We start from the raw sequence: 25,762 nt of genomic DNA on the forward strand, positions 1-25,762 counted from the left end.
GGGTTTTGTTCTACAGCACCAGGAGAAGCGGGCTGGGGTCTAGGGGAAAGAAATTGTTCTCCACAAGAGCTAGAGTTGCTAATCTTCCTCTTCCAACCAAATTTTGAATAGCAGTCTGTGGGAGAAACTGGAACACGGGGCAAAGCCTTATGTCTAAGTAACATCAACCACCGAGGCTTTTACACGAAGTCTGGCACTGGCCAGTGATGAGGAATCTCACTGCAGCCACAAGCCTGTTGTTCCTCCCCCTTCGACACACTGTACGCACAGATACGCAGAGTTAGTGGCTATGTTCTGCAGCTCAGCTCGTGCTTCCCCCAGTCACCTGTGTCTGGCGTTTGAGTCTGTGCCTGACCCCAGAGCATGGCGACTCTAGGCTGCTGTTTCAGGGAGGAAGAGGACCAGGCTGCAGCTCTCTGGGCTACGCTTCACTCCCAAGACTGCCTGGAAGTGTTTAGGTGCCCCTCTCCACTTGGCCACCCTGCACTGGTCGACCTTGCCAACACCCGGTGCCTGGATCCTCAGGGTGTGAGAGCCATTGCCACCTTGCTAAGAGCTGTTTCGATGGCTCCGTGCCACAGTGCTGGTGGAAATGATTCTTCAAGAACCCCTTCAGGTGCATTACTAGCTCACAAGGAAACCTGATGATAGATGTTCGTGGTGTAACACAGCCATCCTTAGGACCAGAGATGAACAGAGGTGTTCAATCGGAGCCATCCCCTCCTGTTCCCACGTCAAGGAGCTCAGCCAGATCCACATCTGAACTCTGTGGCTTGGGCCCGTTCTTAGCTCTGATGCTCAGCAAGCTGAAAGGACTTGGGAGCTTCTCCATATTGCTTATAAGCATCCATCAAAACAACTGTAAACGAGTTATGTTTCAAGTATGCAAGAGCTTGGTTCTCTATGCCAAAAAACGATTAGTGTTCTCAGGCTTCCAGCAATGCAAAGCAGAGTATGAAATATCCTGATGAGAGATATATGCATTTCCTCTTAGACAATTAATATTAGGGGTGGGTTTTATTGCTATTCTTTTTTATGTTGTTAACATCCTGCCCTCTTTCCTGGTTCCTCCCAAAGAGCTACAATGCAATTTGCAAAACTCCCCTTTGTAAGATGTAAACATTTACTAAACATTGTCTTTCCACTTTGTATTATGACAAAAGAATAGAAGTCAAGATGTTAAATATATTTCTGTATTTGCATCTGAAAGCCCCAGGCCTTCCTGAACATACTTGTAGATAACTTCCATTGTTTTGAGCACATTACCTTTTCTGTTGATCATCATCTCCATGAAAATCCAAAGGCGAGGTCTTTGCTGAAACGCTGTGTAGGTCTCATTTATTACTCAGTGCCTTACAGACGCATGAATGCCGTGTGACGATCACCTGTGTTATTCCACCTCATTATTTAATATTGAGAAACACGCAGCCTGGCTCACAAACTCACCGCTGGGGATTTGCAAATGAGTGGCCAGCATATCTTGCTTATTCTCCAATGCAATTACTGCTAAACCAGAGGTTGAAACTACTTCTGCAGAGGCCATTCCCAGAGCTGTCACATGCTTTGGCAGCAAAGTCTTGGGTGATAAGACTGATCCGACTGTCTTTGTGGGACAGCTCGGCTGTATCAGCTCTCATGGGGCTGCAAAACAGACTCACCAGCTGCCTGAGCAGCTCGGGAAGGCAGCAAGTGCAAGCGAACCCTGAACATAGTGCACAAATCTCCAGCAAGCCAAAAACTCTGCTGAGTTTTCTCTGAAGCCAAAACACCTGGAAGCACTTCAGTCACTTCCCTCTCGTCTCTGCTAGATAGAAGAAATCCAGTGGCTTCATCAGCTCTGCTTGGCCAGAAGCCTTCAAAATTAAGACAGAACCTTAGGCCTAGTTTTGACGACGATGAAGCATGGAAGTATCCAAAGCCTCCTTTTCCAGCTTTCTTGTCAAATGCCCCGGGCAGACTTCTGCCACCATGGCAGTACGCAGCAGCAGACCCACCGTGATCTCATTTTCTCTTCTTTTGCATTTGCTTCCCTCTCTGCTTGCTGTAAACATGTTCCTATATTTTACAGGTGGTACGAAATGGCATTACTTTGACTCGTGTTGCACTGTTCTCCAAAGGCTTAAAATAAAACTAGTTTTCACAATTGCATTTCATGTCCATAAGCAAATGCTCTTCCTTACCCTTTCTTCCCCATTCTTGAGTGTGTGCGTGTGTGCATTTTTTCATGAATAAAGAGCATAGTTTACCTGCACAAATTCTTTAAGCTTAATTATTTGGAAGATTTCCAGTTAAAAGTCCTACTGAATAAGCAAACATCGTTTAGAGAAGATCTGCTTAGTGTCACCTGGCATTTTTCTTCAAACAAGATGAAAATCCAATACGAGGAGATACAATCCAATACAAAGAGATGCCCCAACTGACTCCCCAAAACAGACGGGACTTTGGGATGTGACTTTGCAAAACTGATTGATACAGTGGAGCAATTTTGTAAAGACTTAGGTTTTCTAGAGCTACAGCAATGGTTTCAGAGCAGATGTACTTAAATCTCTTTAACATCACACCACATCCACAGAGGCACATCTTTGTGAAATTTCTGGAGGGAGGTGGGGTTGTTTGTTTGTTTCAAGTAGCCTGTTAACCTCGTTTTCTGCTGCAGACAAAGCCTTCAGGCCAATCCTGCAAACACCTCTGGTATTGTTCAGAGCAGTTGCTTTTGCACCTGCCAGGAAATTTGTAAGATCAGAGACTCAGATCCACCTCTTGCAACCTCTTTGCCTTCCTGGAAACTCCCCCAGAATAGCTGACTGGGTAGGATTAGGCACTTGCTTTGGAAGTTGATTATGTGATCTCTGTTTCTTTCAGTCCTGCCAGCCAGGGCTTACCTCCAGATGAGTATTTCAGCACGTGCTTAACCTTAAGCAAGGAGATACTCATGCTTATGGTTAAGTATAGGCTTAAAAATTTTGTTGGAAGCAAATCACAAGCACATTCTTACATACTTCTCTGGGCTGGGCCTAACCAGAGTTCTCCTGTTAAAAGTCTTTTTTTCTTTTTTTTTTTCCCCCAACACTTACCCCATCACTGCAATTTCCCGCTTCAATAACGCTCTCCATCTGCTTCATTCCAGTGCAACCAAAGGGAAATGACATTTTTGTCTATGGCAAGTAAATCATAATTGACAACAAACTGGTACTTTATGCACAGCTCTGCGGGAAGAGGTAGTATCTTCCATTTCGACCAGCTAGCCCAGGCTAACTAAATTGGTCTGTCTGAGACACATCTCTCACCGAACCATCGCCTCTTGTACGCCTTGTGTTCTCTAAGTGCTGCACTACCCACACGGGTGCCTTACCGAGGTTTTTGGGGGAAGCTGCCGGCTCCGCTAAGCAGCGAGGAACACACAGGGAAAGCAGCGTCCTGCTCCTGCTGCGTACGGCTGCCTAGCAGAGAGTTAATATCGTTGCACACGAGCCATTTCACCTACAGCAAGAAGTGAAAGCATGCGACTACACCCAGCAAGTGATCACAGAGCACCCTGCAGGGAATTTGCTTCCATTTCAAAGGGAGAGATCAAAACCCACAAAGAAGGGGGATGGGGGTGGGGGGGGAGAAAGAAAGAAAGATGCTCCCAGCCTGTGCATGAGATCAATGTTGGGCCCGACCTCATAAGTTTTCTGAGAGGAAGGGAGAGATATGGACAGAAGAATCAGAGAGCACCTTCAGTGCCTGATTATTTATGTGCTGGGGGTTTGATCCTACACACTGCAATAAATGGGAGGTTTGCCACGGACTTCAATGGAAGCAGAAACAAGTCCTATCACCCTGAGGTTTATTGGCTGTCTGCAGAAAGTCTTCAAATTTATATAGAAATTAAACAGAGAATAATTTGATAGTTTAATGGTGATGTCGTGGTTCTCACATTAAAAGAGACATAAATTTATCCTTTGGTTTTTATGGTTTTCTTTTTCCTGTCTTTTTTTTTTTTTAAGAAAAATGCTCATGTTTCAAGGGAAGACGGATAAAAATGGGATGGTCATGTGCATAAGAAAAAGAGGACTTACAGCTCAGTCTTGTCCTCCTTCCTTCACTCAAGGCTCAGTAGTTTAAAGCAGTTGGCATTAGTGGTAGCATCAAATGAGCCATTCTGTAAGTGTTCCCCTCCTGTGCCAAAAGCAGAAAAGGCTGTCCCAGTTTGAACTGCGCCAAATAGGGCATTTGGTCATGATAAATGACTTTAAAGAGCTGAACAAAAAGATATAACTCTGATTAGAGCCTGTGTTTGGGATATATTGATCAGGCTGAAAAGTGAGGAGTTGGCCGTAGGTGGCAGAGCCAGGCCCAGGACTCCCTCCAGTTCCCTGGGAGCTACAGACTCAAAAGCATGTGGAAATGCCCGAGTAAATGCCTTCCATCCCCTTGGTCACCTTGGTTGATTAATTATTAATTATTAATTATTGTATTCTTCCACATGCTGCAGCCAGTTAATGCCACTACAATGACCTGTTTCCCTCTGATAGAGTTTGGGCTCAGAAGCCTGATGGCAAATATTTAAATTACAGACCTCATTTCCAACAACATAATAAAATTACCCATCTCCAGCTTGTTGCTGTTATTTTCTTTGGAAACCCAAAGCACTATGTGGTGGCAGCTCCTCATGTCCAGGCAGACCAGGATGGGGCCCATCCCCTGCTCAGGACCTGAGAGCCCAGCAGCCATGAGGCACAGGGAGGGCGGATGGGAAACGCCGGAGCTGACAAGCGATGGGAGAAACTCAAGACCACCACCAGTCTCTGCAAGGTGGCCTTTTCTTTTGGAGACCTTTTGCTCGATAACTCTGTCCTGCACAGACCCTCCGGTACCCACAGGCAGGCATCCCCCTGCATCCGCCTTCCCTCACCTGAGGGATGGGTCCTGGATGCAACGCTAATGGCCCATCAGCCTCGGGGGTGTGGGTGCAGCCCTGGAGGAAGGGCAGGTAGGAGGGAGGATGCAGGAGGGATGGGAGGAAACGCTTGAGGTTCGCACAGGAATGAAACAGCCCTGATCCCTCCTTCTCCCACACAAAGCTTCCACCACCTAAGACTGTTATTTCTTAGGAAAACACAGGAGAATCCTTGGTGTGGGCAACAACAGCAAAAAAAAATCTTTAATCATGAAAAATACAGCTTGACCAAAACTATTTGAATTTGTGCCATATTCTGTGAGGGTTTTTGTTTTGCTTTGCTTTGCTTTGTTTTGCATTGTTTGATGCCTGCTTGGGGGAGACGGGACAAATAAGAAGAGCAAACACATTTCAAATCGACCTGAAAGGATGTTTTTTCCCCTCCTGAGATACTTCCACTTTGGTTGGCGTGCTGGAGGAATCTCTAGCTCCCACAGCCCCTCCGCTTCCAGCCCCCCAGCAGCCAAATTGCTGGGGCAGATGCCAGCCCCAGGGCGGTGGGGCTGGAGCTGCCCTGCACCCTGACACTGCGTTCGGCCTCTGAATTTCCCCGCCGGAGGCCGTGCTGTGAGCTACGGCCGGTGGCTGCTCCGGTGAGGAGACAAGCCTCTGCTGTGAGATGCATAATCTCCAATTTATACAAAGCTTTGAAAGGCATCCAACGGTCTAATTGGGAGGCCCTTAAATTAAAGTGGGGATGGGATTTGGAATCCACTTTAGAGCTTGCGGTTTGGAGGGAAGCATGGGGATCCATTTCATCTGTGTTGATATCAGGGGAGCCCAATATAAATGTTTTCTGGCGCTTTTATTCCTCCAGCCCTGGGGTTTACATGAGGGTTGGCTTTTTGTTCATTTTTTTTTCCTTCTCCTCTGTTGTTGTTTTTTTGCACTCTGAAGCCTCTTCCAAGTGTAATTGCAGACGAGGTGCGCTATCGCAGTGTCTGGGGCACCACCTCTTCACTCGCAGTGCTGCTGCCAGACCCAGGCACTCTTGCAGCTGCTGCCCCACACCTGTCACCCCGCTGCTGGCTGTGGCCCTGCCCAAATCCCGAGGCAGGACAGTGGTGGTACCTATAGGAAGCAACCTCATGCTTCTGCACTGCCAAAGCAGTGCCATCGGCACGGGGACACGCTGCCGGTGGGCAGAGGAGAGGCGAGACGTGCCCACCGCAGCTACAGCCCTCTCCCCTCCAGCCTGAGCTGGGTTTTCACAGCTCTGGTGTTAAAAGCACGCTGTGCCCTCTGGCCTCAGGCTTGGGAGACTTAGCTCGGGGATGGCTTTATTGGCCTGCCGTCAGCAGGAAAGCTCTGTTGCCCTTAAGCAACAGCTTTGCAGCTGAGGCAACCGCGGGAGGCAGGAGAGAAGGGGGGTTCTCCTTTGCACATCTGCTTTTAATCTGATTCCGCTGGAGAACTGCAGCCATTTTGCATCACTCCTCATTTGGCCCACTGACAAGGACCCCATGGCTCAGTGCACCTGAGCACTGGCTGCAGATCCCGTGCTCCGCCGCCATTCACTCACAGCACAAACCTGGGCTCTTATTCTACAACCACAGAAATGCATGTTTCTATCCATCAGGAACCAGAAGCCAAAGGGGACACGTATTTTCCACCTGTCCCCCTATCCTGGGCAGCATACACTCAAAGGTGAGAGACTGCAAGTGAAAAGCTCACCACTCAAATGAGGCATGTGCTTGTAGAGCCGATGGGTGAGCGACACTCCACAAGGAGAGGAGGGCTTTGAGTGGTCCCACAAGCCCCCTCCTCAGCTGCCACAGCACGGCCAGGCTGATTTACAGCGCTGGAGAGCTGACCTCTGTGTATTGAGAGTGCCGAAATGTGTCAGCAGCTGCTAAATACGGCCACTTCTCCTTCTAATCTTCTAATAAAATATTCAGCGAGCGACCAGAAGTAAAATGATTTGAGGGAGTGGGAGTTTCCTTAACTTCGTGTTTTTCCTGCCAGCACTGAGTTATTTCTCCTTGCCACTTGAGGTGGTTTATGTTCACAAAAGCCCTGCAACAACAATGCCGTGCGTGAGCAGGAAATTCCCTTCACATCACAGCGACACAAGGAGAAGGACAGGGAGCGTACAATACTTGTAAAAATATAAACATGAGAAATGACTTCATTTGTGCCAATGCTCAGCCTGATTATATAGGTTCGTGGCCAGAATTTCTCCCAGGGCCTTATTTTCGCTCTCCTCTCCACTGATGTATGCCCTGATCAAAAACAGGATAGCATAATTAAATAAGACTTGGCCTCTTCTCTAGTGCTTTCCCTCCAACTCCTGAGCCTCCTCCCTGGGCAAGCACCACAGTGGCTCCCATTCTCCCGGAGCTGGGAGGGCAGGTTAGCTTTGGCCCCATCCTCACGGGGAGCAACTGCACAGGCTAAATGCTCTGGCAGGACTTCCCTGGTGGGAAACACACACGTATGAAAATAAGGGAAGGGCTTGAGCTAAAGTCCTGGCAGGAGACGCAGAAAAACTCGCCCTCATCTCCCAGCTCTCCCTTGGTGACATCTGGCTAATCCTGGGAGCCCACAGATTACCTTTGTCCCCCACCACTGGCACAGCAAAATATTCCTGCCACTTCTCCCCGCTCCGCAGAGGCAGACTGGCACCCTCCACACCCCCTTCCTGTGAGTGACCCCAGAGCTGTGCATCTTTTGGGATGACACATTGGGGAACACATCTTAGCCACAGTCCAGCTCTTTCTATCCAGCAAAAGTCACAAATCCAGTGATGTCCTAACCAGAGAGGAGGTTGAACTGCCAGGTTTCTGTTCTGCAAGAGGCTGTGACATTTTGTTAGAGTGCGTGGGGGGAGCCACTTCAGAAAAATAAAGAGGAAAATTTCCCACAGAAAGGAAATTACTAAGGATTTTTTGTTTCATCTTAAGGGGAAAAAATGCGAAATCTTTCCACTGGATTTGTTTCCTTGTGAAATAAATAAATAGCTGGCTCTTTCGACACTTGAGAATTTGCTACTTTACCCTGCCCTGGGGTCACAGCGAGCATCCAGCACCCTGGTAGCAAAGAGAGGCAGGAGGCCCTGGTGGGGTCCCTGATTCTCCAGCTGAGATGCTTGGCACCAGAGAGCCCCCATTAACCCCACATGTCGGCCAACAAGCTCCACGTCGCCCCAGATCCTTGTCCCAGGACCATCCCTGCCTGCAGTGTAGCATACAGCGCCCTTGGTCCTCCACCCCACGGCAGAGCAGGATGGCACAGCTGCCCTGTCCCCCTAGGAAGAGGTGTCTGTCATTTGGTTATCTGCCTCCTGCTCCCCTGCCAGTCCCTTCCTTCATTAAATTAACACCTCGTTATAAAATGCAAGCTGCTTTGTTCCTACAAATGGTGCTGGAGGGTGTTTACTTTTCTAATGAATATCCCGTGTAGAATGGAAATCTGTCCCTGGCAGTCCTTAATAAGTGCTTCATTAAGCTGTTTGAAAAATGTTCCTTTCTGTTCTTTGAACAGGTTACACTTTACTCTTTTAAGCTAGTTTTTGGCTGCCTCCCCATACCTGAGAGGATGGGTGGAGAGGTGGCCATCTGCTCCCAGAGCAAGCAGTCCTTTTAATCCTCAGCAACAGCAAATGTGCTGACAGACAGTGCAGTCTCTACCAGGTAAAAGAGCATCCCTCTGCTGATGGTGACAGCAGGGACAGCCCGGCCTGGCAGTGCCCAGTACAGTGCGAGAGAGAGAGGCATTCACCTGTACATGGAGCTACGAGGGTCATGCTCTTGCAGTACCATTACAAGACCAGGGAGTTCAAAAGCATACCAGAAATAAGTAAAGAGGGGTGGTGGATGAGGAGACCAGACAGTCAAAAGTATGTAAATTCTGCTCTGAGTTAGGCATAGACTTCAAAAATTGTTTGTCTGTGACAGCAGGGTGAAACTCTTACAGGCAAGGGTGCTGCTAAGTGTGATTGAGTCCATCTCCTAGTCTGTGTTAGCAACGACAACGAAAACTGTTCATATGTCTGTTGAGTAGAGCTCAGTTTGAAAACTCCGTTTATTAAAAGCTTTGGGATAAAGAGTGTTTGGTGAAGCTTCTTCCCAGATCAACAAAGGGAACTAAGTACTACATATGCTGCCTTCCACCCAAAACTGAAGGAATGCTCCCAAAAAAGCAGAAAACACAAGACATGTCCCTTTGGGGCAGGAGACTCAATGCTGTGCTGATGAAACTGGGCTGCACAGTCTCCCCACAAAGAACTGCATGTTCTGAGCTGATGTATTGCTCATTTCTGTCTCCAGTCAGTCCCATGTACAAATGAGAAACCTTTAACATCCCCACACGCACCTCAAAGGGTTACTTCCATGGGTGTCTGAACTGATGCCTCCTCCTCCGCCAGTCAGATGCCAGCGATCACAGCTGTTGAGAAGTTACCAAAAAGATGCGTTTGGGACTTCTGGACTTTGGCTAGTATTGAACCTAACAGAGGGTTTTAAAAGAGATGAACTATATTGCTTTGAGGGTGAGGAAACTGCACTAGTTCAAAGCTAATACAATCTCCTTTGTCCTAGAATTACTTCAGGAGCCTAATTCACCTGGATAAGCAGGTAACACACTAGAAAAGTGTATGCAGCCATGAAGCAAGGCTCGTTCACCAACCCCAGGAGCTCTTATTTTGCTCCACTAAAATCTGACAGGATTCCTCTCACGCAAGAAAGTCTGGGGAGGGATACGGTGCTGATCTTACTTCTTACTACGGTGCTGATCTTACTTCTGTCAGAGTAAATGCAGGTCCCTCTTTTAAAAGACCTAATCATCTTTGAGGAAAGTGATGCCAGCACGATGCAGGTACAATAAAAGCAGAGAAAAAGCAAGTTTCAGTGCACATGTGTGTCATTATGGCACCATAGGCACAGGAGAACTGCAGTGAAGTCAGTGCAGATTTACACTAGGCTCAAAATATGGACTGAAACATGCAGTCAGTGACATAAAATCAGTAATAACATTTACAGAATGAGGAAACAAACTGACTTCCTAACCAGCCATCCCATTAAGACACATTCCCTTGTTAAAGCTGCATTGATAGAGGAGTTGATAATTAACCAGCCAATGTCTGTACTGTACTAGCACACTGTCCGGTGTTATCTGACCGTGGTCTTTGGAGATAACACTGGACAATGGCCTGCTTAGAAAGGCGGTAAAATGGAAAGAAGTGCTGGAATGCTTGCATGAAAATATAATGCCACTATTCAGATGCTAAGCTACTAAATTCAGCCACTCCACATAAATACTGGTTTCACTCGGATAGCTGTCCTAACAGGTGATACGTAACTTTGACTGAAAGACCAGTAGTCCAGCCGTGATTTCACTTTGATTTTGCTCAGTCTACTAGTTCATTCAGTAGAGAGGAAAAGGAGTCCATCTGCCACTGGCCAGCGAAAGGAGGAGGCATTTAGAAACCACAGTGTTGAAAGCAGAGGAAAAATAGCTGAAATACTCCAGAAGACCAGGGACAAAGCAAGCCAGATACCATCAAGCATTTCTTCTAGCAAACCCTGAATCCAAATTCTGGCCACTAATCTGGGTGAGGAACTGCTCCAACCAGTGTGAAGAAGAGTTCTCACACAACCTAGAGAAAGTATTGCCTAGAATAAACACGAGTCCTGTCTAACAGGCCTGTCCTAAAACAAAGGATTTTGGCTTCTCCTGTGGCCACATGATTCCAGGCAGACCATCCACAGGCTGCCTCAAGCACTCACATCAAATTAGCATTGTCATCATCTATTAATACATATGACCCGTGATTGAATACTTGTAAAACAGGATGGGGCTCATTCTGCCCTAATTGACCAGTACCCATTAGGAATAGCTACACCGAAGCTGGTGGAGTCTCTTGGAGCTGAAATTACAATCTAACTCGATACCTCTGAAGATTTTTTGTTACTTGCCACTACATATGAGCTAATGAGCAGCTCTGCCTCTCTTGTAAATCTCTGAGAAATGTGTAGCCTAAAGAAATAGGTCTGCTTTTCTACCTATTCTATGCCTGTTGGATCAAAAATGGTGAGCCTGACTTTATGTCCACACACAATTCAGTTTCCCAGAAGAAGCTGGAAGATTATACTGAGATGTATTTTAAAATGCTATTTCTACTATTTTTTCCTTTTAATTGCAGTGGCTCTTTATCATACGTGCTCTGGGAACAACAAAAAATTGCCATCTGAAAAGTTGTATTTTATACACACTTTACTCTTCTCCACAGTGGCAGCAAATTTACGCAGGAAGGAGGACAGGACAGAGGCAGGCCTGTCTTCCTTACCGCCAGTCCTGCAAACCCATCACATCAAAATATGTGGCTGAGCACTGTTTAATATATATTAAAAAACTAGCTTCAAAGGCAGACAGGAAAAATAACTAATCAACCCTGTTCCTGAAGAGAAAGGGAAGGCATTACACTGTAAAGAGCCTCTTGCTCCCTGTTCCTGCACAGCTTTCAAAACAAGATCTTGAATACGCTTTATTGGACCTCTGAACATCTCTTCAGGGCTGGGCTAATGAATCATAGCTAATGCCAGAGGCAGTGGTGGAAAACTTGTCGACCTGCTTCACATTCTGTTCTCTTGCCATAAATTTGGAGAAAAAAAAAAAAGAAATAGTGCATGCAAAGGTCTCCCAAAGGTTTTGGAAATTTGTACACACTCCTTACCCAGCCAGGCCTGCAGGAGCTTCACAATAATTACATTAAATAAATCCTCAGTGACCCCACCAGCAGCAGAGCCTGCTCAGCCAGGTTTGCCCCCGGCACTGTCACCAAGGGCTGCCCTGGTGTCACCAGAGCACGTGCAGACCTCCAAGGCCTACGGGATTAGCACTCCCTGGGCAAGCACTGCTCCTCGGGCAGTGACAAGGCCGTGATCTCCAGCAAGTGCATGTCTGACATCCTCCCCCTTACTGCAGCTGGGCAAATCAAACCCCTCACAGAAAGTGGAGGGATGGAGCAGGTTGGAGGAGAAACATCAACCAGCCTAGGACCGAGGGAAAGAGCTAGGCCTCACCTCCGCTCTTACCTCAGTTGTCACGCCAGCTTTTTGTCCCCTGACATCTCCATCATTTGGCAGCTGTGGGCTTTCCACTGCGGGTGCTCCTAGTGCTCCAGAGCTCGCCATACCTTGCTCAGCCACCCTCCTCTACCCACAAGTGGCATTTCCTCACACCAGCCACGTTTCTCCCTGACTGAAGCAAAGCGGTTAAGTCTGGGGCTACCACCTGAAGGGAGCCCCAAGGCATGTGTGGCTCTCAACTTGCCTGCAGCTTTTGTAGCCAGATGTGCCAGTGGAAGAAAAAAAAAAAAAAAAAAAAGGAAAATCTAATGCAAAAATCTCATCAGCAAGGTAGTGGTTTACCTCCAAATTGTGCCTGAAGGGCTCAAAGTAAACTAGGGAGCACCATCTCCTTGCCCATGGCAGGGGGCTTGGAATCAGATGATTTTTAGGGTCCCTTCCAACCCAAACCATTTTATGATTCTACTTCAAGAAAAATAGTGATCTCTTCTAAATACAATCCTTTCTCTCCACAGCAAGCTAATCAGAGACCAGCTCATTAAGATCACAGAGTTTGCATCTGGAGCAAAGCTACGATTAAAAAACATGCAGGGCCTGATCTGTGCAGCTGGAAAACAAACGAACAAAAAAAAATGAAAAAACACCAAACCAGCCATCCCGAGAACCCTAACCGCTACAAGATCACTTCAAAAGCCCCCCCACTTGTAGAGGATATGAGAATCAGGGCTCAATAGATGCAGCAGAAACCAGGGCTGGCTCTCTTTGCCCTGAGTTCAGGCCTTCCCTCTCCATGGTGGCACTGTTGTGCACTAATGGAGCATTAGGGCAATAAAAAAATGCTGCAGTGGCAATAAAGTCAGTTCCTATAAACTTCTGTTTCATCACAGCAACGTGCTGGATCTTGGGTGTGGTTTGAAACTAGCCCACGTTCACCAGGCTATCAATAGAGTCAACAGCTCAACTGTGTTGAGCTTTGTAGCTGTGTGATGTTTGGAAATACTTAGATGCTGTTCTTGGGGAGAGGGACGGAAGAGTTGTTTTAAAGCGGGGTGAAAAAATGTCCATACAGGTATGGTAAGAAAAAATACAGGCAGGCAAGCAGTAAGCTCATCAATAAACAGAATCAATAAGATAAACCCTTCAAAGACTAACCCAGGGTGTCCTCACTGATGGCAGAGGAAACCAAACATCATCTCAGCATGTATGTATCAGCAGGGGAAAAGGACACAGTAATGGCACTTTGAGCCACCTTTCTTAAACTGAATTCCTACCAACTTTCTGTATCCATGTGACAAAGGCATATCGAAGAGTACCACTTGTTCAGAGAAGGGAAGACCCAAGCATCTCGTACAAAGATGACAGCAACTTGAGGTGCTCAGGGAACATGAAAAGCAATTACTGTAAGGTGAGGGTGAAAGCGTGAGCCTGGAGCTACAGTGGAGCTCTCTCAGACCCTTCCTACACCGTGCCCAGCCCCAATGCCCCAGCACATCGTCATCACATTGAGCCTCTTCTGGCTTCTCAGAAACATTAGTCAGAAATTCCACCTGTTTTGGTCCTAAGGAGAGTCCATTCTTCTCAATAGTTTTGTAGAAAAACAAAGAACAAAATCTAGCAGCAAAAAATAGTGGTGTAGGTTTTCCTACACTACACAACAGCTACACAGCAGCTGTGGGAGAGCCCCACTACTGCCAGGCACGTTTCAAAAGGCTTAGAGCACAGGATGAGCCTGCGCCTCCACTCACAGCACTCCTGCCCCTGGACCTTGCACGAGCCTCCCACGCAGATCCCCACACTGAGACTACTGCACCTCCTCGAGGCCGTAGCCACTTGCAGATTTGCCAGTCCTCAGCTACACTTCATGCCTGGCTCCATACCCTCCCGAGCTGCCAGCTTCGAGGGCTGACCTTCAGGGCCTCCCTGAGGGCCCGGGGTTTTACCCCAGGGCAGGAGCAGCTCGGGGTCGGGCTGAGGAGCAGCATATTGCCACCCCAAGGGTGCTGGGACTGCAGGGACACCTGCCCTGTGGGGACTCTTCTCCATCAAACTGCAGCAATGCCACCAAGTCCCAAGACCCAATCCCTTCTTTCAGCTTTTTTTTTTTTTTTTTTTTTTTTTTTCCTTTCTTCGCCCCACTGTGGTTCTTTTTTGGTCAAATTATTCCAGGGAACTCTTTATTTTAGTAAGAACTCTGATATCATTCCTATTAGATGATAAACATTTATAAGCCAAAGCATAATTCCAAATACTTAGCCCTTAGGTAAACACTAGAAAGTAAAGGTCAAACTATAAACATCAGTATTTTTGTAAAGATTGTGCGCATTCATGTTTTGAATTCTTGTTTTCCTTAAGTAAACCCCAGGCAAGAGATAACAGATGCCTAATTTCAAAGATCCTGAAAGTTGTAATTTGGCACGCAATGGCATGCGTTGTAATGAAGTTTACAGAAGGGCTCTCTGAAGCGTTCACACATGAAAAATTAAAGTGGAGATAGTTGTTTTATTTAAATTAAACCTATTTTCAGAAACCTTTTATCCAGCCATAAACTGCTGTGGAGTAGAAGATCAACATTTGCGTCTCCAAGTTCTCTTCCTAATAACAAGCCACTAACGCAGCGCGCTCTGCCTGAAAGGACCATTAGGAAAACATTTCTTTGCTGGGGGGCTTACAGGGATGTTTACTACTCACAAAACAGATAAGAAAAGACTTAATGTTCTTGCAAAGCCGAGCACTCGAAAGTGACGAAAAGCCAGGGATATGGTAAATGGAGCAATTTTACCTCCTCTTGCACCTTGTGCCTGAGTATGGACTCTGTGGTGGGATGACCCCACTCCTACTCTCACTGCAGGGTGTGTGTCCCGGCCTTGGCCAGGGTGGGGAAGGGGCTGGCCTGACCCTGCAGAGCTGTTCCATAATCGATGGGAGCCTCAGCATGCACTGCGTGCTCCTGGGCTGGCCTTGCTGCACATGACTCAAGCCCAGCTGCAGCAGCAGAATTAGCCATGTCCTCAGCTGCTTTGCTATGGAGTTCTTGATGCTATTACTTAGGCGCGTCACAAAAATGTATCTTCGCTGTTTCCCAACGAAGTGCAGGGACGACCTTTCCCCCATTTTGCAGGCTGGAGAGCAAGGAAGGAGAAAGAGGAGCTGAAGGATCCATAGCTTTGGGGATGGTGCAAAGGCTGGGGATTGCCAAAGGCTTTTCGTTTCCCAGAGTGCTAAGGCATTTGCTATAAACCAGCTCTCCTGAGCTTCTATTGCAATTGTGACTGCTCAGCATTTCAGGTCAGATCCCTGGGTCCCAAGTCAGATACCCAGAATATGAGGAACACTTAATTGGTGACCACCCATGAAGAGTTTGGTTTAAGTCACTTGCCTGGAATCACTCTGGCAGAAGCACTGAAAGCTCTAGTTCCCCAGTGTACGTCTGAACAGCCTTAAATATTTTTCGTCTTTCCACAAGCCCCCACCTCATTCACTGTTCATCTTCCCATTCCTGCCAGAAACGGGTTAGAGATCCTCGGACAATAGTGTCTTTTACTGAACAACCCTGATTCTTTCCCCAAGCAGGTCTGTAATTGTAGTGGTCTAATTAAAGACTGTATTATAACACAGATGATGGGAGCAGGCCTGGGAGAATTAAAGTTGCAAGATAATTTTGGTACATCCTAAGTGTTTTTAAATACAGTTTGCACACAGACACACACGTATGCATATGTGATTTCCTTGACTTCAAAAACAAAGAAATCAAAACAAAGCTACGAAAATCCACTGCGTCGCTGGAAGCAAATTCCAGCAGTGCTGAGACCCTTGGAGTTACTGAACAGACCTCCAGTAGGTGAAGCTGACGAAGTACCTGTGCGAAGGCGAGCTCCTTGTCCTCTGCTGTGCAGACAGAAGAGAGCTGAGCATGCGCTTTGTCTGGGGGCTTCCCAGCTACTCGCTGAGCTGGGTGAAATGCAGGAATGACCAGATCCATTTCAGGTTTCTGCAGGGAAATATGCTGAGCACAAACTTTTCTACTATCTCCCCAAAATACAGAGGCCTCCCTGCTCTCTTTTCTACTCTATTGTTCGTGCATCTAGGCACCAAGGGGGTGGAGGAGCTCTCTGCAATCATCTAACCCTCTCCTGGGAGCAGAAGGAAGCACTCAGCTAGAGACACAGGTTTCCTGAGATCACTCCCATCCTGGAAATACAGCTACAATTACTGAGCAACTCCCTTCTTGCCCGTGCCCCCTCTATCTCTGCAGAGGACGTGCCCATCACAGCTGGGGGCTGTGAGGAGCAGCCCGAGCTGGCTCTGCAAGGAAGGTATTTTTCCCTCAAACATCAGCGGAGCACGTGCAAGCTGAGAGATTTGAAATGTTCATTAAGTGGCCAGGTTTGGCAGGAAAATGAAGTGAAAGTCACCCTCCTGCCAAATCTCAACAGCACGGTGGTGCTAGAGCTGCTCAAATTGGAGGATATCTTAATGTTTCAAGGCAAGCTAAACTTCTTTTTCCCTTTTTCCAAAAAAACTGGCAGTGCCAGTCCCGCATCGACCACATGCTATAGACGCATACGTGCAAAAACACACACACACGGAGCAGCGCTGCCACTGACATTTCGACATTGTTAAGCAAAGAGATGGGCTTGTTCTGATTTACTGCAAACTTCTGGGAAGTTTTATATTTCAGATCCACCCATCATAATTACAGAAAACCGTACAATGGCTGAAACTTCTTCCTGCAATATTTTAAAAAATATTTCCACTATCTTTGCCCACGTGCCACCAATAAAGAAGGCTTTTGTATCAGTCCGGCCAGAGTTGTTTTTTTTGTTTGTTTGTTTTGCTTTTACTACGATTATTCCTTTTGATTAGCAGTCAGGCACAGCTTTTTTTTTTCTTACTTTTTCCTCACTTGGCTGTGGTTGAACAACTTATCACCTGTCTACCTCAAACAGAGAATCATTTTAGACTCACAAAGTTGGATGCATTTTCTTTGCAGACCTACTATATATACATCATAGGCAAATAAAAAATGTGCAAAGGTAAACTACAAATGGATTACATGGGAATAAGAAAAGCACAGTAGACAGGGGTACAAACCTTTGCATTTAAACTGTTAGGAACAAATAACCATCTTGTTAAATACAACATAACTGCCTATATTTCATTCTACAAAAGGAAGGCCTCTCGGAGACCGGGCCTACCAGCAAAATCTGGTTTTACTGGTCTCACATTGGACAGTAAAGTTGGCAGCAGCTGCCAAAGCTGGGACTTCAAAGAACTGAGGATTTGCTGGAGAAGATTCAACCAAGTCCACCCCAGGAGCTCTCCCCTGACCTTATGTAGCACCAGATATGTGAGAAGGAAGGAGAAAAAAAATCTTCCTTCCCATTATACTTTTAGGGCTGTGATTCCCACAAAAGTGCAATTATTTTCCCCAGTAAAATTCACGACTAATATACATACTTTTGTTAATTCAGACTAATTGCTTTTGTAATTAGGTTCAAGCTCTGAGAGAACACTGTCCACAGCCACCTATTTTCTCTTTGGGATGTGTCTAAAGAACAAAGAAATTGAATCAAATACAATGAAACAATAGCTAAGGAGTATACAGCTCACCAGATATAAACGTCAGCAAACAATGGTATTTCTCTATTTCCCATCAAGGAATCTGTAGGACTAGACAGACAACAGCTATTTTTCTGAAGACTTAAAAAACAACAACAACAAAACCACCTTAGGCCATTTGCACCTATACTGCCTCAAAGGTACTACAGACATTTTCTGAAAATCATGAAACTTTTCAACTTTGTTGACTGCTTAATCAATTCACCAGAGCAGCAGAAAGTAAAAATGCTTTTGGCCCAAACAGACAAGAAACTGACAAACTGAAAAGAAAAATAGGGGTTTCTCCATAAAATGCAATTTTGGTTGAAAAAATTCCCAAGGAAAATTTTCTTACAGTTCTGCATTTGGTTCTCCTACCACCTTCCTCCTTTCCCCAAACAAGTATTTCTACTTCAATCAACGGCAAAAAGGAAAAAAAGAGACAACAAAAAGGAGCCTGATTTTCCAGAACACCTAAATCCCAGCAATCCAAAGAAATTACCCTTTGAACCATCTCAATCTAGACACCCAAATATTGAGACACACATATATATATTGTTATTCAGATCTGAAGTGCTGGCCAAGGTTTTTATTTCACCAGATGATTATTCTGAGATGGCAAAATATGCTTGTACAACCAGCTCGGGAAACACACGGATCCCTGCTGGCTTGAGAGTCCCCAGCAGGGAGATGGAAGCAAGCAACCTTTGCGCTAACCCATTTCTGAGCTTACAGATCTTCCAACAGAACTCTGATGGGAAACATTTGGCTGTCTGCTCAAGCATACGCTACTTCAAGATGGTTTTGTAATAAATGTCATTAACGTTGCACGTTTGAGAGGTCTTGCAGGTTGCAGCATAACCTTCCGAAACTCTGCTCAGTTACACATTGACTAAATGAACAATGTGGAGTTGGTTTGGATTTCACCATATTCGGCCTGAAAGAACCTAAACCAGCACAAAAGTTGCCCGGTATGAGCCAGTACCAGCTAGATTCTCAACACTTCAGCAGCTAACGTTTCCCTTTAGCGTCACTGAAGTTTGTGAGGTTTGCTTTGGTGACCTGTGGCCTTTCTTTCTTCCCACCTGCCTCATTCTTTCTTTCTTTGCTATGTATGTTAATTTGGGGAAAATCATAGCCTAGGGCAACACACCTGACTGCTTCCCACCCCAAAATCATTTACCATTTAATGCACGGTTACATTCATTCTTCTGCCTTTATAGTTCCCTAATGAGCTTGAACTGCAATTAACAAAATGATTGCATTCATTCCAGTACAATGCACCTGCAAATACCAGGATGAGAAGTCATATTTAAAACAAAAATACACTCGGTACATATTTCAGCATAAACTTGATATTCTAACACGGGCTTGAATTTTAACAGGTGTCAGTGGCTGTAGTTTGCTGTCATTTTTGTATTCTATTCTAATTGGTTGAAGGTGTCCCCATATCGTCAGTTCATCCACGGTTCAATGGTTCTGTGAGTAAAAAATACAAAATACTTCCCTTTATTTTTCTACTGAAATAATTTTTCATCCTGTATTTAACATTGTTTCTTGTAAAAATTCTGATTGAAGCTGGTATTATAGCCTCTTATCTGCATGAAAATCTTTTCAAACCCATTGTTAGGATTTATTCAAAAGTGATATTTATGAGAAAAAAATGCCTGCTAGAAAAGTTGTTTCTTACACTATTTCAGTGATATTGGCCACAGCATTTTAACAAGTATGTGACATCCTACTCTGTGTACTGCAACTGAACTCCTACATATAAATTTTTACTGATTTTGGTGAAAAAAAATATTTTCTCTTTGCTTGTTAAATGGAGCACAAACCATACATCATATATAGATATAACAAAAATATCATATATATGGAAACAAGAACTCATTACAATTATATTGATCCATCTACTGCTCTTCCTCGTTGCTTTCTCTCTGTCGCAGACAAACAGAGGTTAGACAGAAGCTCCGGAGGTCCCCTTGTCCAGCCTCCTGCTCATGCACAGCAGGGCCTGCTTCAGGTCACGTCAAGTTGCTCAGGGCCACATCCAGTCAAGTTCAGACACTCTCCAAAAGTGGAGAATTCACAATTCCTCGGGAATAAAGTGCTAAACCACTGGTGCTGTGCAGAACTTTCTCCTTATATTCGGTCAGATTTCCCCTTGTTGGTATCTGCGGCAACTGCTTCCTGTCCTTCCACTGCACACCTCTGAGCCTGGCTCCGTGTCCTCTATACCCTCCTTTTGGGTCATGGAAGACTGTGATTAGATCCCCCTTTGCTAAATAAGTTAGGATCCTGCAAACCTGTTCCCCGACCTCTCCTCAGCTGTCTCCAACCTTACACCTGTCTGTTGAACCTGAGGAGATTCCTGTTGGCCCATTCCTCCAGCTTGTCCCTCCGATGGTCCCTCTGGCCAGCAGCCTTACTTGCTAGTGTATCGATTCACTTCCCAGGGGCTGGTGTCAGCTGCAAGCTCAGTAAGGCAGCAATCTGCCCATTTGTTCAGGTTGCTGATGAAGATGTTAAACACTAGCAGCCCCTCGGCACCTTCAGATGTACCCTGTCCAGCTCCATGGGCTTGTTAGTGCCACGCTATCTTAGTGATCTTTAATTTTCCTAATGCAGGTACCACCTCTCCTCCAAACTCTGCCACTATGCACAGAGGCCTGAAAGCAGATCTTGCCAGTAAAGGCCCCCGGCAACACACTGAATATGTCAGCTTTGTCACATGCCTTTCATCACCAGCTACAGTCAGCAGAAGGCCCCCATTTTCCTTTGTCACTGACATACCTGTAGAAATGATCTGCTCACCCTTCACAAGCCTCGTGAGTTCCAACTCCAGCTGAGCATTGAGCTTCCTAATTCTGTTGCTACATGCCTGGTCAACATTTCTATGTTCCTTTTTGGTAGCTTGTCCCTACTTCCACCTCCATACTTTTCCTTTTTGAATTTAAAATCAGTCAGGAGTTCCCTATTCAGCCAAGCTGGCCTCCTGCTTTACCTGCTCAGCTTCCTGAACATCAGGATGGACTGTTCTTGTGCTTTGAGGAGGCTGTCCTTGAAGACCAAGCAACTTTCATGGGTCTCTCTGCCCTCCAGGGCAGACTCCCAGGAGATCCTGCCTACCAGTTCCTTGAACAAGCCAAAGTCCACACCCTTGAAGTCTTGAGTGATTATTGCCTTTCCCTCTTTCCTCAGGTTCTTGAACCACCATCCTATGATACTGCAGCCAAGTCATCCCCAAAAACTTCTTCCATATTCATGAGCAGCAGGTTGAGCATCGTTCCTCCATCAGTCAGCTCATCCAGCACCAAAACATTGTCTCTGATGCCCTCCATAAGTCTTCTGAATGGCTTACGCGCCATCAAACTTCCAGCAGATGGGGGAAGGGTTATGGATCTCCTAAAAGGGGGTTGCTTAGTATCAGAAAAGCGAACCCTCTTCTTGGTAACTGGAATTTTGCTTGTGTTAAGAGCAGAATATTCCTATTTATATGGATATGGATATATATGAGGTCCATTCAGACTTGTGGAGGATCTCTGGAGTTCTGTATACAGTTTAGAAGTAAAGGCAACGCAACACAAAATTAATGCCTGAAGTGTTTGCTTATAGCCAATTTGGGCCTGCTTATAGCCTGCTTATAGCTGATTTGAGCAGCAGTGGCTTGTTTCAGGAGCTGAGGAAGAGGCATAACACAACCTACCTGAGTGACGAAAGCTCCCAGCCAGCCAGTCTGCCTATTGCACCTGTCCAGAGGGCAAGGCCAGGAAATGAGTAAAGGAAGAAGCATTTCTGTCCCTTGTGGGCCCAGTCCAATCCCCCCAGTCAGTGACTGTCAGATACTTCAGTTCTTATCAAAAAGACAGGATCTGCAGAAATGCCAAAGGGTAGCATCAGGAACCTGACCCTCGCTTTCTAAAGGACTCGGTTACTGGCTGCAGGTAGCACCTTTGCTGGGTTTAAATCAGGCAGTAGGTAGTTTTTTGGACTTTTGGCCAAATTCTCACTCAATCTTTCCACCCCACTGAAACCAGAGTAAGCATAAGGCAAGCTTGGCCTTCAGTTTGAATTGCCTCTCACAGTTTACGCAAGCTCAGAAGAAGCCTGGTGATGTAAATGAGTGCCTGATTTGACTGTGACTCATTCACCCTGTCAGACAGCCCTAATGATGGATCTGTCCTGGCTCTTACCTGCCACAGAATTCCAAGGAACTTCTCCTGTCCATACACTGACTGTTAAGACATTCACATCTCCTGCTCATCAACCTCCTTCCTACATATCAGAAGTCCTTAAATCCCCCTGCAACACCACTACTGCCACCATCCTTATTTGAGCACTTCATAATTTTTACTGAATTTACCTTCACAACTGCCCTGCAGGATGGATTTCCCCCAGGTAAATGATAAGGCAACGGGAAAAGGGAAACTAAGGGCCAGATTTTTTTAAATGGAATTTAGTTCAAGTTGCAGCGAGTTTCAATAAACCTTTACTTTGCCTCTGAGCTGGGTGAGCTCACAGCCCGATTTGCTTAGTGCTCTGGATTTGTAAGGGTTCAGGCGATGCAAAAGTGCCAAGTTTCACACTGTTTTGCACATGAAACCATAAATCCCTCTCCAGAACCCCAGGGGCATGAGGGGGGCTGTTGTTCAAAAGGTTCATGAACTTGGGCAGATATCAGAGTTTATAACAACGTACTAAATTAAGTTCTGTCCAAAACTTTTTCATGGGCCTAGCCTACAAAATAGCTAATAAGAACATTTAAAGTTTTTCCAGAATTGGGCCACTGGCAAAAACAAAAAACAAACAAAAAAACATTGCCATATTTCATTCTTAGCTTTATCTTTTTCTGTTAATTCAGTGCATTACTTTCTCCTGGTAAATGCACAGGCAGTTTTCTTTAGATTTTTAACTTTTGCTAGGTATCTAGATGTGATTCTTTCCTATTTTGTTTTTAAGGTAGGCATCTACCCAATCAAGAAGACCACATTCCACAAGGTGAGACTACATGAAAATGTTTACTTGGCCTAATCATAAAATAGTTATTCTTCTGAAAAATCTTTAGTACACAACATGAAGTAACCCTTTGACAGTATTCCTTATCTGCTCACTTCAGTAAAAAGCTAAATCAAAGTAATAGAAAAATCTGAAGTAATAATAGTTACCACCCCAAATCCATTCTATTACTCTGATAACTCTGGCTTTCAAGTGAAAATGACAACCACAGTTTTCATTATCTTCTTCCAGTGAAGTTTTATAGAGGAAAATTTGCCATTCAAAATTCAGGATTTTCACTATACTGACTTGAGAATAAAACTGAGAAAAATATTTGCTCACCTATTCTGCAGGCAAACACGTCAGCATATTACAAAAGCACTCAGTTGACAGTTGCTTTGAAAAGCAAACTTCAAGAGAAAGACTTATCTTGCCAGCCAGATTTGAGACTTCCTTATGATAAATAACAAGTTAGTCCATTACGATCCAGCATAATGCCACTCATCATAACAAGAAGAGAGAGAGACAGGTTTTCTTGTCTACAAAGCAGTCATTCTGATAAGCCAATACACAGAGCAATGGAAAGGACTCCGATTTGATTAATGCTGAAGTCACCACTGCAACAGATCCAGCTGCAGCTGTTCAGAGTAGCATCCATCTCTTTCCTCCATATTTGTATAGTGAAACCTCATTTCAATGTATATTTACCACCAACTCACCAATAACTATCATAACAAGCAGGATCAGATAATCTGACAGCATTTAACACTGCACAGTGTTCTGCATGTAGTTTGCAAAGCACATTGGTTACTAAAGTGCTGAGGGGTGATGGTCATCTCGAGGGCCAGTGAAGAACCCAGGTTCCAGGACCTTCAAAACATTTTTCTGTCTTGACTGACATTCTTCTGGGAAAAGCGGCCCTCTGCAGACAGGTATCTCCTAGACATCCCTCGCTTAGCTCTGGGAGTAGCATCAGTGGTTACTGAGGACAGCTTTTCATTTCCTGCCTGCCCAGAACACAAAACTGACATGGCCAAAGAGAGTAGGGAAGAAAGAGAAAGGAAAAAAAAAATAAGGAAGAAAAAAAAGGAGGAGAAAACAAAGGACGAGAAAAAGGAAAAAAAAAATCTGAAGGAACCTTTAATCTCTTAATGGAAAAAAAAAGAAACAAAAACAGCAACAACAAAAAACTTATTAATGGAATGTTAAGATTGTGTATTAAACCCACAAAAGTCAGAAAATGAAGGATTTAAAGACTCCCTTGGCTCTTTTAACCCTTCCCTCTGCCTGTGTGCATTACAGGCTTTTCATTACACACCCACGTAACACTGGGCAAAGGGACTTAACCGTAGGTGATGTTTAAGTAGGAGCATGGCTTGTTATGAAGTAAAGCTACAGAAATGAAAATGTTAATAACTAGTCATTTTATCTTGTAAAAGTTTAATATTCACTATTAAAGAATGGCAGGACACTAAAAAAATGGCAAGATGTTGTTATGGAGCTAAATGAAATATTGAATAAATGAGCTGTTCCCCCCAGTAAATATTTTCACTGGAGTTTATTTGCAGCAGTATTTATCTCTCTGTGAACCCAATATGATGGCAATATATCATGGTAAGTAACTATCCCCCAGTTTATGCCCATGTGTAAACAAGTCTCACTGAAATAGGCTGTTTGCCCTGTACCAAGCACCCCCAGATTTTTCAGTCCTGTGTCTGCAAAATTCAGCATGCTCCCCCCTGCTAAACCCTCTGCAAGCTCCCTGTCTGTCACACTTGGAGTAGCTGCACACTTCCCAATCAGTAACACGCACATCCTCTTCGTGAGCAAGGAAATACTATTATCCTGGCTTTACAAATGAGAATTCTGGGCACTGAGAGATTAAAGCTAAGCATTTCAAAGCATCCCAGTTAATTAAAATGACTGGAAAATGGGTGTCCAAACTGTTTAGATACCTTTGAAGTCTCAGAATAATTATATTGCTCAAGGTCACACAGGGAGTTTATGGCTGACCCACAACTTGAACCCAGATTTCCAGCGTCCCACTCCAGCACCTTAATCACAAAGCCATCTTTGCTTTCCAATTTAATACTGGCCAGACCTGGTTCACATGCAAACCTGTTACCAGCGGACGAAACCTGTTATTATGCCATCTAATGTAGCTATCTATCTCTCCCCTACAGGATAAACAGCAGTACATTTGGGCATCTCTAAATTCCTTAAGGTACGTATCATTAGAAAACACTTAGGAGGCAGGGGGATTATTTTGATTGTATTTGAGGATTAGCACAAAAAGACAGCGAGGGGCCTTCCCAAATGCACCGCAACTCTGCAGCAGAGTAAGGTTTGCAGTCTCTCCAGTCCTTAGTCTGGTGTCCCTGCTGCTAACACTAGCCCTTTTTTCTGATGCAGTATTTGACTAGCAGCATCTCTTTTTAACAGGTTCGGCTGCCAAAGCCAGTCCTGTTGCTATCGGCTTGGCTGTGAATTCTCTACCTTCCATGATAAGGCCCGCTTGACACTACAGCCAACAGTGCCGCTGTGCTTCTTGCCACCAGGCATGCTGGATTAGAGTAGAAAATAAACCTTCAGAGATGTTCAGAGTGGCACCAAGACTTCAGCAGCAGAGCATCTGGTGGAAGAGCCCTTTCCCAAAGAAAAGCTCAGGAAGGCCCTGATGGAGAAGCCTCCACGCCACCCACACCGAAGAGCTTGTGCACGCAGTGCTGCCAGACGCTAGCACTCTATGACACTCGTCAGCCTCTCTCGTGTCACTGCAGTCTTTGCACAGAAGAGGGCTGCACTTCATAAGCCAGTTTTGATATCCACTAACAAACCTGACCTCAGCTTAATTTCTCTTGGGCATACACTCTGGTTATGCACTCCTCTCATTTCCAGCTGTAAGTCAGAAAGCTGCCTTTGCCAAACATCCTCCAATCGTTGGCACAAAGCATTTGGGCCTTCGAATGAACCGATGCAGTTACATGAAGTAAAGCTCCCCAGATAGGATTCAGTCTCGGGTTCTCCCTAGACACACCAACACCCTCTAGGACGAGAAACGCAATGCAGCACAGAGATCAACATAAAGCATGCACACACACTCAACGTGCTGACTCTTTATCATGGAGGTTGCTAATTTCCCATGCTAAGAACAACCTTTGGAACTAAAATGAGTTATGCGTCTCATTCTAAGTGCATC

General features: G+C 45.3%; 1 long non-coding RNA gene across 1 annotated transcript in view; it reads right to left on the reverse strand.

Moving 5' to 3' along the window:
* Positions 1-25,762, reverse strand: part of LOC118251108 (uncharacterized) — a 50,692-nt gene that overhangs the window by 17,586 nt on the left and 7,344 nt on the right. The gene's annotated exons all lie outside the window — the stretch shown is intronic.

This window comes from Cygnus atratus, chromosome 3, assembly GCF_013377495.2.
Source record: "Cygnus atratus isolate AKBS03 ecotype Queensland, Australia chromosome 3, CAtr_DNAZoo_HiC_assembly, whole genome shotgun sequence".
In the NCBI taxonomy this organism is placed as follows: domain Eukaryota; kingdom Metazoa; phylum Chordata; class Aves; order Anseriformes; family Anatidae; genus Cygnus; species Cygnus atratus.